Source organism: Podarcis vaucheri (genome assembly GCF_965113315.1).
Source record: "Podarcis vaucheri genome assembly, chromosome: 15".
In the NCBI taxonomy this organism is placed as follows: domain Eukaryota; kingdom Metazoa; phylum Chordata; class Lepidosauria; order Squamata; family Lacertidae; genus Podarcis; species Podarcis vaucheri.
The window spans coordinates 12,862,084-12,876,818 of NC_138753.1; the positions used below are offsets into that span (position 1 = coordinate 12,862,084).

At 43.1% G+C, this 14,735-nt stretch overlaps 1 protein-coding gene across 7 annotated transcripts in view; it reads right to left on the reverse strand.

Annotated features, from left to right (window-relative positions):
* CUX1 (cut like homeobox 1) overlaps positions 1 to 14,735 on the reverse strand; it is a 267,797-nt gene that overhangs the window by 102,640 nt on the left and 150,422 nt on the right. The gene's annotated exons all lie outside the window — the stretch shown is intronic.

Sequence of the window (14,735 nt, forward strand, 5' to 3'; positions counted from 1 at the left end):
GCTACATAAAAAAGACAAAGCCAATAATTTGCAACACCCTTAATATACTCTTAATGTGACTCCATAAATGTCTGGTGTCCATAACAGCATAAGTATCTTCTTGATTCCATCTCTTCTATGTGACTGACTTAATATTCCCAAATTTGGTATAGAAAGCCATAGCCAATCAAATATATAAATGTTTGTACTGGTTGTGTGTACACACATGCATTCAAAATTTCACATTTCTTCATGGTGGTGGGAAGGGTTTCTCTGTGGCTACATAGTTCATGGAACTGTATATCTCTGCTAATTCTACAGCACTTTTTTAATGGTAGGTCCTAGAGTAAACTGCAGTGCAAAGACATCCTAATCCTATTTAAAGTTGCTCAGAAATTCGATGAGGGGAGGAATGACTTTTCACACTATAAACTTTGTGTTGGGCTTGCAGCTTCTATCTCAAGAACTCAGGCAGGTGATAAATATTTTAATTAAAGCATTTAAACCAACAACAAACCTCTAATTTATTGGTGCATGGTAACAGCTTTTCAAATGGTGCTGAACCGCTGAGCCTACAGAAAAGCAACCATCTGAACCATCTCTGGACCTTGTTTCATTTCCAGTACTGAACACAGCAAAAGCACTACTGAAGTCTTCTGCTAACACGCACTTCCAGAAGAACTTTAAAAAAGACTACCCAGACAGAACTGGCCCAGAATTCCCAATTCCACAAAAGTGAATAAAGGTAATTGCCATCCATTACTATTTGCTCCCAGCAGCCAAGTATTCAGAGGTACGCTGGCTCTGAACACGGATGTTCCATTTAGGGATCTTGTCTTGTAACCATCGACTGCCAGTTACGAATGTGTGTAATGAGGAATTCATTGTGATGTGGTGATGGTCGTGGGCTGAGATGCTACGCAAGACAATTTAGTGATAAATACATGGGGAAGAATATAGGTCTATCAATAGCTATTAGTCATGATGGGGAAATGGTCTCTCCATGTTTAGAGGCCAACATCATCATCATCAACAACAACAACATGAGTCGGGGTACCATTTTCTAGGGAACAATAATAGGAGTGGGCTATTGCCTTCAGCTTGTGGGCATCTTGAAGGCATAAGCTTAGGTACTGGTGGAAAGAGGATGCTGGACTAGATAGAATTTTGGTCCGACCTGCAGAGATCTTCTTAATCCTATTCTAACATAATCTAAACTACCAGCCATCACACACCTTGAGCCAGGGAGCTCCATTAGACACACTCTTCTCTGTCCAGAACTTACTGCCAGTCCACATACAAAGAGTTCACCTAACATATGCAACATGTTGGTCACCTGCCAGTTCTGCTTGTGGCACTTCCTAGGCGTGAAAGGCTTGTTGTAACTTCCTTTTCCACATGCGGGAGGACCAAAAACCCACAGAGAATATATATTTGAAATTTACTGCGGAGGCAAACGTTTCTGTTTTATTAGCTGGACAGGGTAACGTTTTTTGGCAAGGGGAAAAAAGTAACATTTTCCCCGTTGCTGTTTTCTTCTTTTTATTGCACTGAGTAACTGTTAATATGAAGCCACAAGGGCTCGTTAAAATGCGCTGCTAAATTTTTTATTACAACCTCTTGCAAATAATAAAAAACCCTACCTGCTATTGATATTGGGGAACTGTACAATTCACTTAAATAAAAGAACGGCATTGCATCCCTGACTTAACAATGGCAAAGAAAATAGTGGAAGGGATAGAGAAGATTGGGGTGCAATAGCTAGTTCCGGTCTCCCAAGGAGGCTCAAGATGTTCCTTTCTCAGACCAGCAGGTAGGGCCGCCCAGGAGATTTTGCAGAAAATGCCCCCCTCCCCCGCGTGCCTGCCTGTCCCTGCTTGCCCATTGCTGCCCAAGAACAGGGTGGGTGGGGCTCACAGCAGAGGAGGAAGTGGCTTACAAGTACAGGAAGCAGATCTGCCACACCTGCCCGCTGTCTGGAGCCTGCCACCTCATGGGCAGGCCATCCCTGCCAGCTGCGCAGTAAGCTGATTTTGCAACAGAGGGGAGGTTTGGAGGCAGTTTCTGATACTGTAGAGGAGTCTTAAGAATACAAAAGGAGACAGAGAGAAAATCGCAGAGGGCACAAGCAAGCTCTTAGATCAGGGGTGTCAAACTCAAATTCATCGGGGGCCGAATCAGCAGTTTGGTCACCCTCAAAGGGCCGGTTGTAACAAGTGGAGGTTTCCTGAATGCATGTAAAGTGGAGGTTTCCTGTGTAGAACGGCCGGCGCTGCTAGAGGGCAGATGTTCTCTGGCTTGTAGGCTGCCGCGCATGCGCAGAAGAGGCGGCTTTCTTGTGTCAAAAAAAAAAGCGAGAATAAAAGGTGAAGGCTGGCGGCCAGCGGCGGCTACACGGGCCACATGACGAGGTCTGGCGGGCCGAATTCGGCCCGCGGGCCTTGTGTTTGACACCCGTGTCTTAGATGAAGGGTTGGCACATAAGACAATCAATTATTTGATCCAGTTTAAATATTCAATGAATCACAAGGATGGTGATGCTTAGAGAATGAGCCATTTTGCAAAACTCCTTCTAAAAAGTCTCACATTTTAATAGCTACTGTTACTTTGCTTTGTTTCTGGTTTACATCCAATAAATAAAAAAATACATGGAGGTTGACCCTGCCATTCCGGGATAAAAGCCAGAGACTACAGCGAGTTCTATGAATGCTTTGCATTTTACCTAACCTTGCTAAAAGTAATAATACTACGCTTTTTAAAGTTAATTCCAGTGTTTTATAACAGCAGCTATGCTAATTTTGCTAAAGTAGCCGAAGTATCAAATATGATGAAACAATCTGTTTTGTTGTGTTGATAATGTTAAAATATTTTTTCTGCTTGAGCAAATCTTGGTGCGTGTGTGTGTTTTGTTAATATTAACAATAACAATAATTTACACCCAAACATTTTTAAAGATTATTATGAGTTCTGGTGAACAAATTATGGTTCACATGAACATCTCTGATGTCCAACTGCATAGCTTCTCAAAATTGTTAAGCAAAGTAGATACAGTGGTGCCTTGCAAGACGAAATTAATTCGTTCCGCGAGTTTTTTCGTCTTGCGAAGCACGGTGTCGGAAAAGTTTTGGAAAAGCTTCAAAAATCACCAAAGTCTTCAAAAACCTCAAAAAAGGCTACCACACCGCGTGCTATGAGTTGCTCCTCGAAGTCAAGTCGCAACTGTATTAACGGTTTTAAGAAAAAGGAAACAAACTTGTGAAGCAAGCCCATAGGGAAAATCAACTCAAAAAACCAAAAACCCTTTCGTTTTGCAAGTTTTCCGTCTTGCGAGGCATTCGTCTTGCGAGGTACCACTGTATCCATAGCAGATCTTTTAGGTGAAGGAGAGTTCATTTCTCTTGTTTCAATTTGACTTTCTCTCCTTTGCTATTAATGGGGGATGGAAGAGTTAAACTGGAGAGAGAAACTTTTTATGTCCAACTGGTACAGATTTATCTGCTGGACTTTTGTGGAAAACCTTCAATAAGCCTTAAAAAATTAAGGAACAGACAGGAAGCTATTAGGCTGCTCCAAAAATTCTGTGCAACTGTGTCCTTCAAGAGCCAGCTACGTTACAAACCATACCATAAACTTAGGACCTTAAGAAAGGGGGTGGGGGTATTCTCTTGTTCACTCTGTGAAGAGTGTGTGTGCAGAGAGGGGGAAAGAGAGAATGAGTGTGTTTTTGTGTGTGTTTAGCAGGGGTGGCGTTTCTTTAGAATGAAGGAATGGGAGAACTACAATTTTTGGTGTTCGAGAGACTTTACGGGAGTGGTGCATTAGGATTATGTTCAAGTGTGTTTAAGAAGCTACTGTTCAAGAAATCGTAATGATAAAGTCCCACACTAAGTCAAGTTCTTTCTTCCCAGGAATATTAAGACAACAAAATGGATGGACACTATCCAACATGTAAACATGTTGCCTCTTGGCACCGTTGCAAAGGGAAAACCAGGTCAGTCATGTTTTTAAAGATACCTGAAAAGAATACAGTGGTACCTCGGGTTAAGAACTTAATTCGTTCTGGAGGTCCGTTCTTAACCTGAGATACCACTTTAGCTAATGGGGCCTCCCGCTGCGCAATTTCTGTTCTCATCCTGAAACAAAGTTCTTAACCTGAGGTACTATTTCTGGGTTAGCGGAGTCTGTAACCTGAAGCGTCTGTAACCCGAGGTACCACTGTACACATTCTTCAAACAGATCCAGTGCATTAAAATGGGAATGCACATGTTTATATATTTTGCTAGGCACTTGCAGTTCATTTTCATTCATTTGCATTCTGAATACTCATTGTCATAAAATGTTGTCAACTCGGACAAGGTGGTAACAGGTGAAAACAATTACTGTAGGTAACCTATGTGCAACGCCCTTTGTGACAGGGCCAACCTTACATAAAATAGTAGAATATCTATCTATCTATCTATCTATCTATCTATCTATCTATCTATCTATCTATCTATCATCTATCTATCATCTATCTATCCATCCACCCACCCACCCACCTACCCACCCACCCACCCATCCATCCCTTGAACGGCTTTACACACTCCAGCAGAAATGGGGAACCAACTGACAGTCCAGAGAAATAATGCAAACCCCGAAACTGTGGAATGCCACCTTGAAGTGGTGTGTGAGAGGAAAGTCACACTTTCACGTTACACTACTTTGGGATTTTGTATGCAATATGCCCTCTTTTGTTCCACCTCACAGTGTTTCCTAATTGTGAAGCCCTCACTGCCAGGTGGCACCAGATTTAATGCAAAGCCTGATCACGCAACAACCAAACCACACTTCTGACCTTTGGATCACTATCTGGAGAACTGAATGGCCCTTGAGAACAAATGCCAACCTTGCTTTACAGAATTGGCTGTCAAAATATCCCAGAGAAGGAAGGACATTGACAGGTTTCACTAAAAATTATCTTGTCCACCACTACTGAAGTATACAGTTGGGTACACTCAATTCTCACGGGGTGACAAAAGCAAATAAATTGAAAACCACTCCTGCCAAGATGAAAAGCAAACTGGCAAGCTGTGATCCAGTATTCCTCCTCTCAGGCCCCCATTATATTTTAGAATGCAACAAGGCAACAAAAATGAGAGCTGATTTTCACCAAAATCTACAACTTCATTTTCAGTAGGTTCTCTTCTCTACTGCTGCTGGGTCCACAAACAGCAAATCCCCTTCTCCTTACTTTCAACACAGAGTGAGTCAGGAAAAATATATAGAGAGAATGACCCTCAGTTTGGTCTTGGGCAGCCCAGCAGTGTGTTAATTTTCCATGTTCAATAAAACAGCAAATACAAGTGATATTCAAGAATGTGATCTAAAGAATGATCAAAAGCTGTTGTTCAAGGCTCTCATTTTCAGCAGGCAAAGAATCACAATAACCAACAACAACCACCTTCAAATTATGGCTCAGAGAATTAAGCCCTGTGTTTCGCAATTCATTTGGTGCCTGCCATATACATGTCAGAAGCCTTTGATCATGTAACAAATGAAGCAATTCTAAACGAAGTAAGAAGATTCAGAATTTCTTCTCATACAGAGGGCAGTCCAAACTTCATATTAAAATGAGTTACATTGGAATGTACCTAGTGTTGCCTTGATGGACTTCTCAGTTAAACTCAGGCAGGTTTAGGCCAAAGGACCTAGGCGATATTATGCTAACTAGGGTGACCCTCAATTAAAGAGTCAATTAATAGGATGAGTTTTAGTTTCCTATGAGCAAACAATAGTTCTGAAACAAAACTCTTATTTACCTTGTTTTACATCTGAGATTTAGCAGACACTGTTTTAGAAGATACCATCATTTGTGTGTGAGAGAGAAGGGGGTAAGCCCTCTTTACAGATGGTGCTTACCACCTATAATTTTTGTAAATACTTGAATTACAAATAATATTTGCTTTTTAAAAGTCTATTACCCAGTTATTCAAGGTAATATTTTTTAGTTGTTCAATGTTTAAAAAAGTAGACTATTCCGTAACTGATTAAACAATGCAGTACTATCGCTGATGGCATGAAAGGATTTTTGAATCTAGGAAGTCCCCTGAAAACTGCATTCTTTTCGTGCGCGCACACACACACACGTTTTCCAATATACTCCCAATAATAGCCAAATTATAACAATATTGATTAATTCCCAAATTATACAATTATCAAAGTGCCAATCAACTTCCAATTAATACATTTTAGTTCAAGTGGCTCCCCGCATGATGGTTTGGGTGCATTTCCGATCTTATATCATTGCGTTCCATAGTCTTAAGTAATGTCAGTTACATTTCAGTTATAATAATAATCCCCTAGTCAACAGCTACATAATTAATGATTTTCATTCGTCATGGTACAATATATAAATTTATAAAGCTTCAAGTGAGGAACCCAAACTATTATCTTTAGTCTGCCCTGTGTGTGAAAACTGTTATATCCAGGGAGATTCCTTCTGTCCATATATGGACTGTATTCATTTCACGGAGACTGACATGGCATAAGCTTACTTGGACTGGAGGCCCCTTCTTCAGATGCAGTGAGCGTTACCTTCATGCAACGAAGTGGGTTCTAGTCCGCAAAAGATGCTGCTACAATCAATTCATGGGTCTTTAAAGGAGAACCATGGGGAACTGACTTCTTGGCAGCTCATATGAAGGGAGACCCCTCAGCAGGCAACTGGAGCCAGGGAGGGAGTGTGGGGAGAAGGCATGAAAGATTGTGTTCGGCCGCTGCTCTCTTAACTGCAGCTCCATTATGTCTGCTCCAGCCCCTAGCAGCATCAGGCCTGCCAGAGGAATCTTTACTATTTTTATGATTCGCCATAAACCTGCTGAAATAACATACCTCTTTCTTGTAATAAGCAGAGACCTTTCATGCAAAATTTAAAAGCTGCTGATCTAATGCCTGTTAACCTGCGAACTGGTCACTCTTTGGAAGCCCTTCCTTAAGCCTTGCCCATGATTCACCTGCAGCGCACAGAGCTCTGTAAAAGAAAAGGTTGCTTCCCACTAAAAGAGGAAAACAGAGATTTGCTTCCTTGCTAGCATTTGCAGAAAACAGAGACATCTGTAAGTTGAACGAGCATTTGGCACCAACAGCGAGGCTGCCCTTGGCCAAATGTTGCAGCGAGAAGTTCTATAGAATATTCTGGTTAGGGACTGCGACGTTGCTTAAGTCAAACTCTGCTGCACCTGCTGGACACTTCAGCACTCGGCAGGGGAGTAAATCCTGCACAGTCACAATGTAATGGATGGCTTTTGTACCCTCTTGTGGGGGGACACACCCAGTAATAAACATTGCCTATAAGGTTGCAATTTAAGATTTGAAAGTATGCTGCCAATGGTTTGCAAAATGTCAGTTAGAGAGCTTAGCTTACGTGTTGTGTGCAAACACAGTCTGTTTGATCTGAATTGATGACACTTGGTGGTCACTGATGGAAGGAAGAAGTTGGGCGAAATGGAGCTTTGATCTGATCTAGAAGGGCCCTCATTTTTCCAGATGTGCTTCCTGAAAACTAAAGTATTCCACTAGGCTGCAGAGAATCTAAGAAACACCACCAAAATAGAGCCTTCTATTTGCAACGAAATCAAGGGAGGTCAGCCGGGTGTGTCCTCCAAGCACCGTTTACTATTATATGGCTCAGTTGTAAGGAGCAAGGATACCCTTGTGCTACTTTGATGGCAGGATTGGGACCCCTAAGACAATTCTAGAGCCAGAAAAGGTCTCCCTTATATCCATCTCCAGGGCTCTGCAAGCATGTGCTAAAGGAAACCCTTAATAATAGCACCTTTAATGCTCAAAAGTAATTGGGCCAAATTGTGATGCCATAATACGAAGTCTCTGTTATCTCCAAGCTCCATTCCTGCAATAAAAAAGAGCGCTTACTTCGCCCCGGAGAACAATGTGATTCTATTGATGCAGTACTTAGGAACGGATGTACCAGGATGCAGGCACAGTTTACAGTGCAACTGCAATTTCCTTCTGCTTTTGCCATAAGAGGGAAGTCTGAAAGAGTAAGCATTGAGATGCCAGGTGCTGTATTAACCTCTGTGTCAACAAACTCCTATTATGGGGCTTAGTCACAAACTGGCCAGGTGAGCCATCTCTTGTCACTTGTGAAGTGTTATGAAGCAGGGGCCAGACGTTCTAGCCCTTCACAGGTGTACACATTATCCCACTCGGCTCTGCTCAGGCGGCTTTGATTTTCATTTCTGTATTAGAATATGTGGTGAGGCTAAGGTAAAGGATGCTGCCAAAGCAGCATGCAGTGGGGCAAAGTCAGACACTGTGTGTGTGTGTGTGTGTGTGTGTGTGTGTGTGAGAGAGAGAGAGAGAGAGAGAACTCTGTAGAGACCTATAAAATTCAAGCTTCCTATTACAGTGGTATCTCAGGTTACATATGCTTCAGGTTACATACGCTTCAGGTTACAGACTCCGCTAACCCAGAAATAGTGCTTCAGGTTAAGAACTTTGCTTCAGGATGTGTGTGATCTCAGCTGGAGAAACTGAGTAGCAGAAAGATTAAGTACCCCTCACCCCCACCATGTCATTGCTCCAATCAAAATCAGACCACCTCTCTTTCCCCACCAGCAGCTTAAAAAAAAAGTTTTAGAAAAACACTGGGAGAGCTGATCACGGTTCTGCTGTGTCACATCTGTTCTGACCCTCAATGGAAGAGTGTCTGCTTGACACTGGCTTTATTTAGTAAAAAAGAAGGGGTTTTCTTACTATGGATTCCTGTTCTCATTGGGTCAGGAAGAAACCCATGACCCAACTGGGAAGCAGCTGCTCCCAGGGACAGGAAGCAGGGCTCAGTTCCTGCCAACTCTCCTTACAGAAAATGTCCCTCACCCCAACGGGGCTTAGCTGAGCTTTGGGAAATCTTTCTCCTCCTGATAAACTTTTTGCCTTTTGTTCAGATTTCTCTGCCCTGCTGATATTTCCTGTCCAATACCACAGGGAAAACGGGCAAACTTTTTGGCTGAAGAACGTGAGCCTGTCCACGACTGTTAAAAAGTGTAAATGTATTTCTGTGGTATCACTTTAAAGTCAAGTTGTGCATGCAATTCAAAAGGGCTCAAGGCAAACACTTTAAACACTGCTTGAGTGTAAATCCTTTGCTGAGTGCCATTAACACCTCTGCCTGTTTTGTATCCAGTCTGACTCTCTGCAGCTAACATCTCCCTCTATCACATTTTAAACATGCAAGACTCTTTCTCTCATTATGGATGGTAGGTGTACAGTTCTCCCCTCTAATGCAATTGTTAACACGTTAATGTTATGAGTGTCATCAGAGGCAACACTCATGCTTATTTCTGGAGAAAACTTGCAGTATTCCTGGAGCCTTCATGACCTATGCTGCTAGGTGCAGATGGCAGAGCCTGGCGTTACAGTTGTATAAAAATGGGCTAGCTGCAATAACTCAGCGTTGGAGATGTGGCAAGGACAACGTCTCTCTGAAACACATGGTTGTACGGTGTTCTTAACAAGTTTTGGGAGAAAGTGCTGGACTCTGTAACCATGACTGTGCAGAAAAAGTTAAAGCTTTCAGCCAATAATATTTTATTGAACTATGTATCTGCAGTATGGAAATTATCAACGGGACAATGGAAATGGATTTTCTGCGCCCGAATGGTGGCCAAGAGATTGATATTGAGGAATCAGAATGATATCATGGGCTGTCCCTTGAGTGCGCTAGATGACATCACAAGGGATCGTTGCCTTGGGAGAGCAAGAAAAATTCTCAGGGATGACTCACACCCCAGCCATCGCCTCTTTAATCTTCTACCCTTCGATAGGAGATATAGAAGTATAATCAGTCGTACTAACAGGCTAAAAAATATCTTCTATCCATGGGCTGTTAGGCAGTTGACCAAAAAATAACATAGCGAAATTGACATGCGAGGTGGTGTGTTGTTTGATAAGGGATTGAGTGTTTGGGGGGAGGGAGGCTTGTTTAATTTCATTGTACACAGGTTGTACAATGACAATAAAGGTATTATTATTATTATTATTATTATTATTAATTGGAAAAGTAAAATTTGATACCCTTCAATCAATGGACTGACAATATGACATCACTGGCAATTTATGAACGGACTGCTTACAGGCACAGACTCTGTATGGATAAATACGATAGCATTTGGAATGAGTTTATACAAAATGTAGTAGGCTATTAACATTTACATAAGCACCAGGATAATAACACTATACCAATTTATACAAGAATGTATGGGAATATTGTATATTGCTTCTTCTTTTCTTTGCATATTTTTGCTTTTATATGTATCTTTGGTGTTTTTCTTCCCCCCCCCCCCCGTATCACTTTATTTCTTTTAACTGAAATCACCTTAATAAAATATAAATATTTTTAAAAATGGCAGTCTCCCAGAGTGAAGTTTGTGGCTAGGAAAGTTTTCAACGGCATGAATCTATTCACAATGTGTAATGGTACTGGGTGAGAGAAGGGAGAGAGTTGGTGGGTTCTGAACACCAGGGGTTGATTTCTCAAACTAAGAGGTGCTGAAGTCTGCTTGGGAATCACATCTGACTTGGAATACCTCCCATCCCTAGGGATGATGGTAGTTGTAGTCCAAAAACAGCTGAAGACCCAAGTTTGAGAAACCCTGAACTAGACGTTCTTGAACATCGTCAAACAGACTGCTGCTTGAACAGCAGCAAAGACAGGAAAGCGGGAGTGGGGGAGCAAGCCTAAGCAGATGTTAGTCAACCATTTCTTATTATTTACTGATCCATCAGAAAACTTTCCCGTACAGTCAGAAGAAGGTCACAAGACTGTAAGAATATCAGTTCCATGCCAGCCTACATGGCACCACAGAAGAGGCTACATTCAAGAAGTCCCCAGGTCTGAACCCAGGAATCATCAGGCAACATGGCTGCAAAAGAACTGAGACCGTGGCAGGTTGCTGCCAGTACAAGCGGACAGCCTGGGGTTAGGTGGGCGAATGCTCTGATTTGGTACAAGGAAGCTACATGTGTTCAACTCCACATAATCCCCATGCTTCTTCAAGAGGAGAGGAGAGGGATCTATGCAGGCTGTTGCGAAGAGTTAGCCACAAGTAAGGAAAGGTCCTAGATGCTGATAAGATTGCAGCAATCGGGATCAGCAAACGAGACCAACAATAAATCTGTATCTGAAGGCACCGTGGCAATGTTGGAAATAATCAAATAAATGGAACAAAAGCCTTTCGCCGTCTCCCTGGCTGGCTCTGTGGGGAAATTAACTGGTCCGCGCAGGGGTTAATGCCAGCTGATGCCGACTGCCCTGAGCCTGTGCTTTGTTCAGCGGAGCGTTAAATCTGAAAGCTCCAGAGAGGGCCGCGCCGCCGTGCTGCAAGGGCCGGGGTATAGAGTTCTGCATTAAAAATGCATGTCGCAGGCTTGCCATGGTCCTCGGCTCTGGCTGAAAGGAGTGCTGGCGGGAAAGTATTAGACACCCCACCATCTCCCTGGCAATTGGAGACATTCCTCAACAAACAGCACCTCGGGAAAGGAATGAAAGGGCAAACAAACCATGAAACAAATCAAAGCGTTCAATTATCTCCCTCCCTTTCTCTTGGAAAGGAAACTTTTCAGTTTCCAAGCCAGCCAGCTGTTTGGTGCCATATTAAATTTGCTTTACGGGAGGGTACAGGAGAGATTTCCACGCTGGAGAGAGGGTGGGGAGCAGAGCAGAGGTGGGAACCCTTTTGTGGAGCAAATTGTACTCCCATTATATTATTTCCGCTGCCCCCCTGCTCCACATTTACTCTCAGATAAGGACCAAAATGTAACCTTAGCGAGACCATCATCCTGCAAATGCAGCAGTCAAACTGCACAGTGAGCAGCATCTAGAGAGAAACAAAGCAGGTAAGATGATACTGCTGTTGGTGAAATGTTTGCTTGCTATCGGAGCCACAGATCGACTTGTCTACATTTCTATGGGAGCAACAAAGCAATAGTAGGCCTATTTGGGAAGAGAGAGAAACTGATCACAAGGCTGGGTGGGGGTACAGTTAATACGCATAACATGACACATAAAACATTGTGGACCTGGGAGCTCAGGCGTAGCTAATGCAGCATTTACGCTTTAGGAAAAACTTGTTTTAGTATTACGGGCCTCAAAGTAAAACACGGCAGCAGCACAAAAATTTACGCACTATCCAACACTGGTCCTTAAAAATCTGAGTTTTAAGATTCTGAGGATCTTAAATATAGAAACATTACCACAGTATTTCAGATATTCATATCAAGGGAAGGCACACCTGATTATGCACAGTGGGGTAGGGATTAGAAATGTTACAGAGGAGACAATTTGAGTACAATCTGCCAGATAAAAAAGAGAAACGCGAAGCCTTCTCTCAAACAGGGCCGCAATCTGAAATTCCCTCTCTGGCTGAATTCTGGGGAAGTCTCCCTGAAACCCACCATGCTGTGTGGCTCCAGACATCCAGATAGAGCCCTCCATGCCACAACTGCCAATCAACTGAGAAGACAGTCAAAGTAGGGAGGGTTTGTTTGCAAGGCATCCTTTAGGGGCCACAAAATCCTACACTGGGGCATAGAAGTCTCTAGTTAGCACCCAAACCTGACACAGGAATTTAAAGATCGAACCTGTCTCAAGAATGTTTGTTTATTTGCTGCCTTTCCACTTACCAAACACTCAAGCGGCCAACAACAATCAAAATACAGCAAAACAATCAACAAGTGTATCAGCTGAAACCCAAGCAGCAAAGGAGCAAATGCAAAGGTTGATAAAAAGCGCAACTGGAAGGGGAAGCTAAAAGCAGAGGGCCAAATAAACCTCCCATGGGCTCAAGCTCTGCGGCTGGGGAGAGGCGACAGAAAAGGGCCCTCTCGTGCCTCCAGACCAACTTGGAACCCAGCCACATCGGGACACAGAAAAGAGCCTTCCCCTCAGATTTTAGGGAGCAGGAGGGATAACATGGGAGGCCAGTTACATTCCTAAACTCCACCCAAGCTTCTCACATGCACTCCAACGATGCCAGGCCCCTCCCAATTTCACTAATTACCAAAAACAAATCCCAGAGGGGAAATGGTATGAATATTTAAGGAGAAAGCACTAACGTACCCCTTCCCAAGAAATCAAAAACACCATCAGGGAAAATAAAAGAAATCCCCAACCCAACTAAGCCGTACATCCCATAGCTTAGAAAGACACCTCTACTAAAATCCAACTTTTAATATTTTTGCCTGGGGAGAGAGGGGCGCAGAGGGAAGAAAAGCACCCATAGAGTCTCCTGTTATTCTCCCTCATTCCAGAGAAGGCATCTGCTCCCCTGCCAGCAAGTACATTTCCAGGACATCACAGCTGTGCTGATCATAAATTTGAATTGCCACCTTATTAAGGACTGAAGGCTGCACTGGTAAGGTGAGGGGAAGAAAGAGACAGAGGTTACACTATGTGACTGAAGGTGCTTAAAGCTAATCAGCTTCTGGCTAGAGGTTTGAGCCTCCGCTCTATTAGGAGAAACCCAGGGCCCATTGGGTGCCATATGCTGCTTGGATCACATTCACAGGGGGCAAGGCAGTCTGTCAGAAACAGGCAGAGCGTCACGGTGGGCATTTCCTTCTGCAGACTTGCATTTTATCCCAGAGCACTTTACTCCTAGTTATGCTTATATATTAGGTTTTTAAGGACCTAAATTGGTTTTTAAACTATTGATGAAATTTTAGGTGCAATGCTGCTTTTAAAAAAAGCCACCTTGCCAGGCCATTCAGCTAGAAAGGTGGACTATAAGAATGACAAAATTAATTAGATTTATATCCCACCTTTCCTCCAATGAGCTCAAGGTGGTATACATGGTTCCCATACACCCTGTTTTATCCTCATAGCAATACTGGGAGGTGGGTCAGGCTGAGAGGCAGTGACTGGCCCATGAGTCACCCAAGGAGCTGCATGGCTTAGTGGGGATTTGAACCCTGGTCTCCCAAGTCCTAGTCCAACACTGGCTCTCAGTCAACTTTACAACACTGAGGTGAGTGATTACATCATTAACAACACACTACAGTATAGCATCCTTCCCCAACCTCGTACTCTCCAGATGTTTTGGACTGCATCATCCCTGGCCAATAGACATGCTGCTGGTGAAGACTGTGAGACAAAAGCAGCAAAAACGATGGTAGAGAACCCTGCTTTTCCCCACAGAGCCAAAGTATCTGTCCCTTTGTTGTCCTACCTAATTTTAATCACAGTGCCCATTTCAGACTCATCACCAAACAATGGTTTCTTATCACAGATGGGCTTCCAACCTCCTTCTTCCCTTCATGCACTCCAATTCCATTTCTTGCTTTCAAGTCTGCAACAACTAGAGTTTGCCAAGATGTGCAGACTGGGATAGCCATGTCTAGTGCAAACTAGCTTGCCTCCAGATCAGTCTGGGAAACCTAGTTTAAACTGCAGTTTCCCATTCTGGGCTGTACAAGCCTGAGGTCCACAAACAATGGTCAAATGATGCTATGGCTGTGATGCCTAACCTGAGCTGGTGCAGCTAAACATTCACCTACAATATCAACTGTAAGGACAAGGAATGTCATGATCAGGGTTCCAGGGCTGGATTTGGGGGGAGGGGGGGACTCTCAGCACCCTCTTCTACACAAGCAGCAAAAAGGCGTTTCGACATTGTACTGACTTTGAAGTCCCAACAATTGGGACTTCAAAGTGTGATGTCAGTTGACTGACAGATATGCAACTTTGTCCATTTATAAAA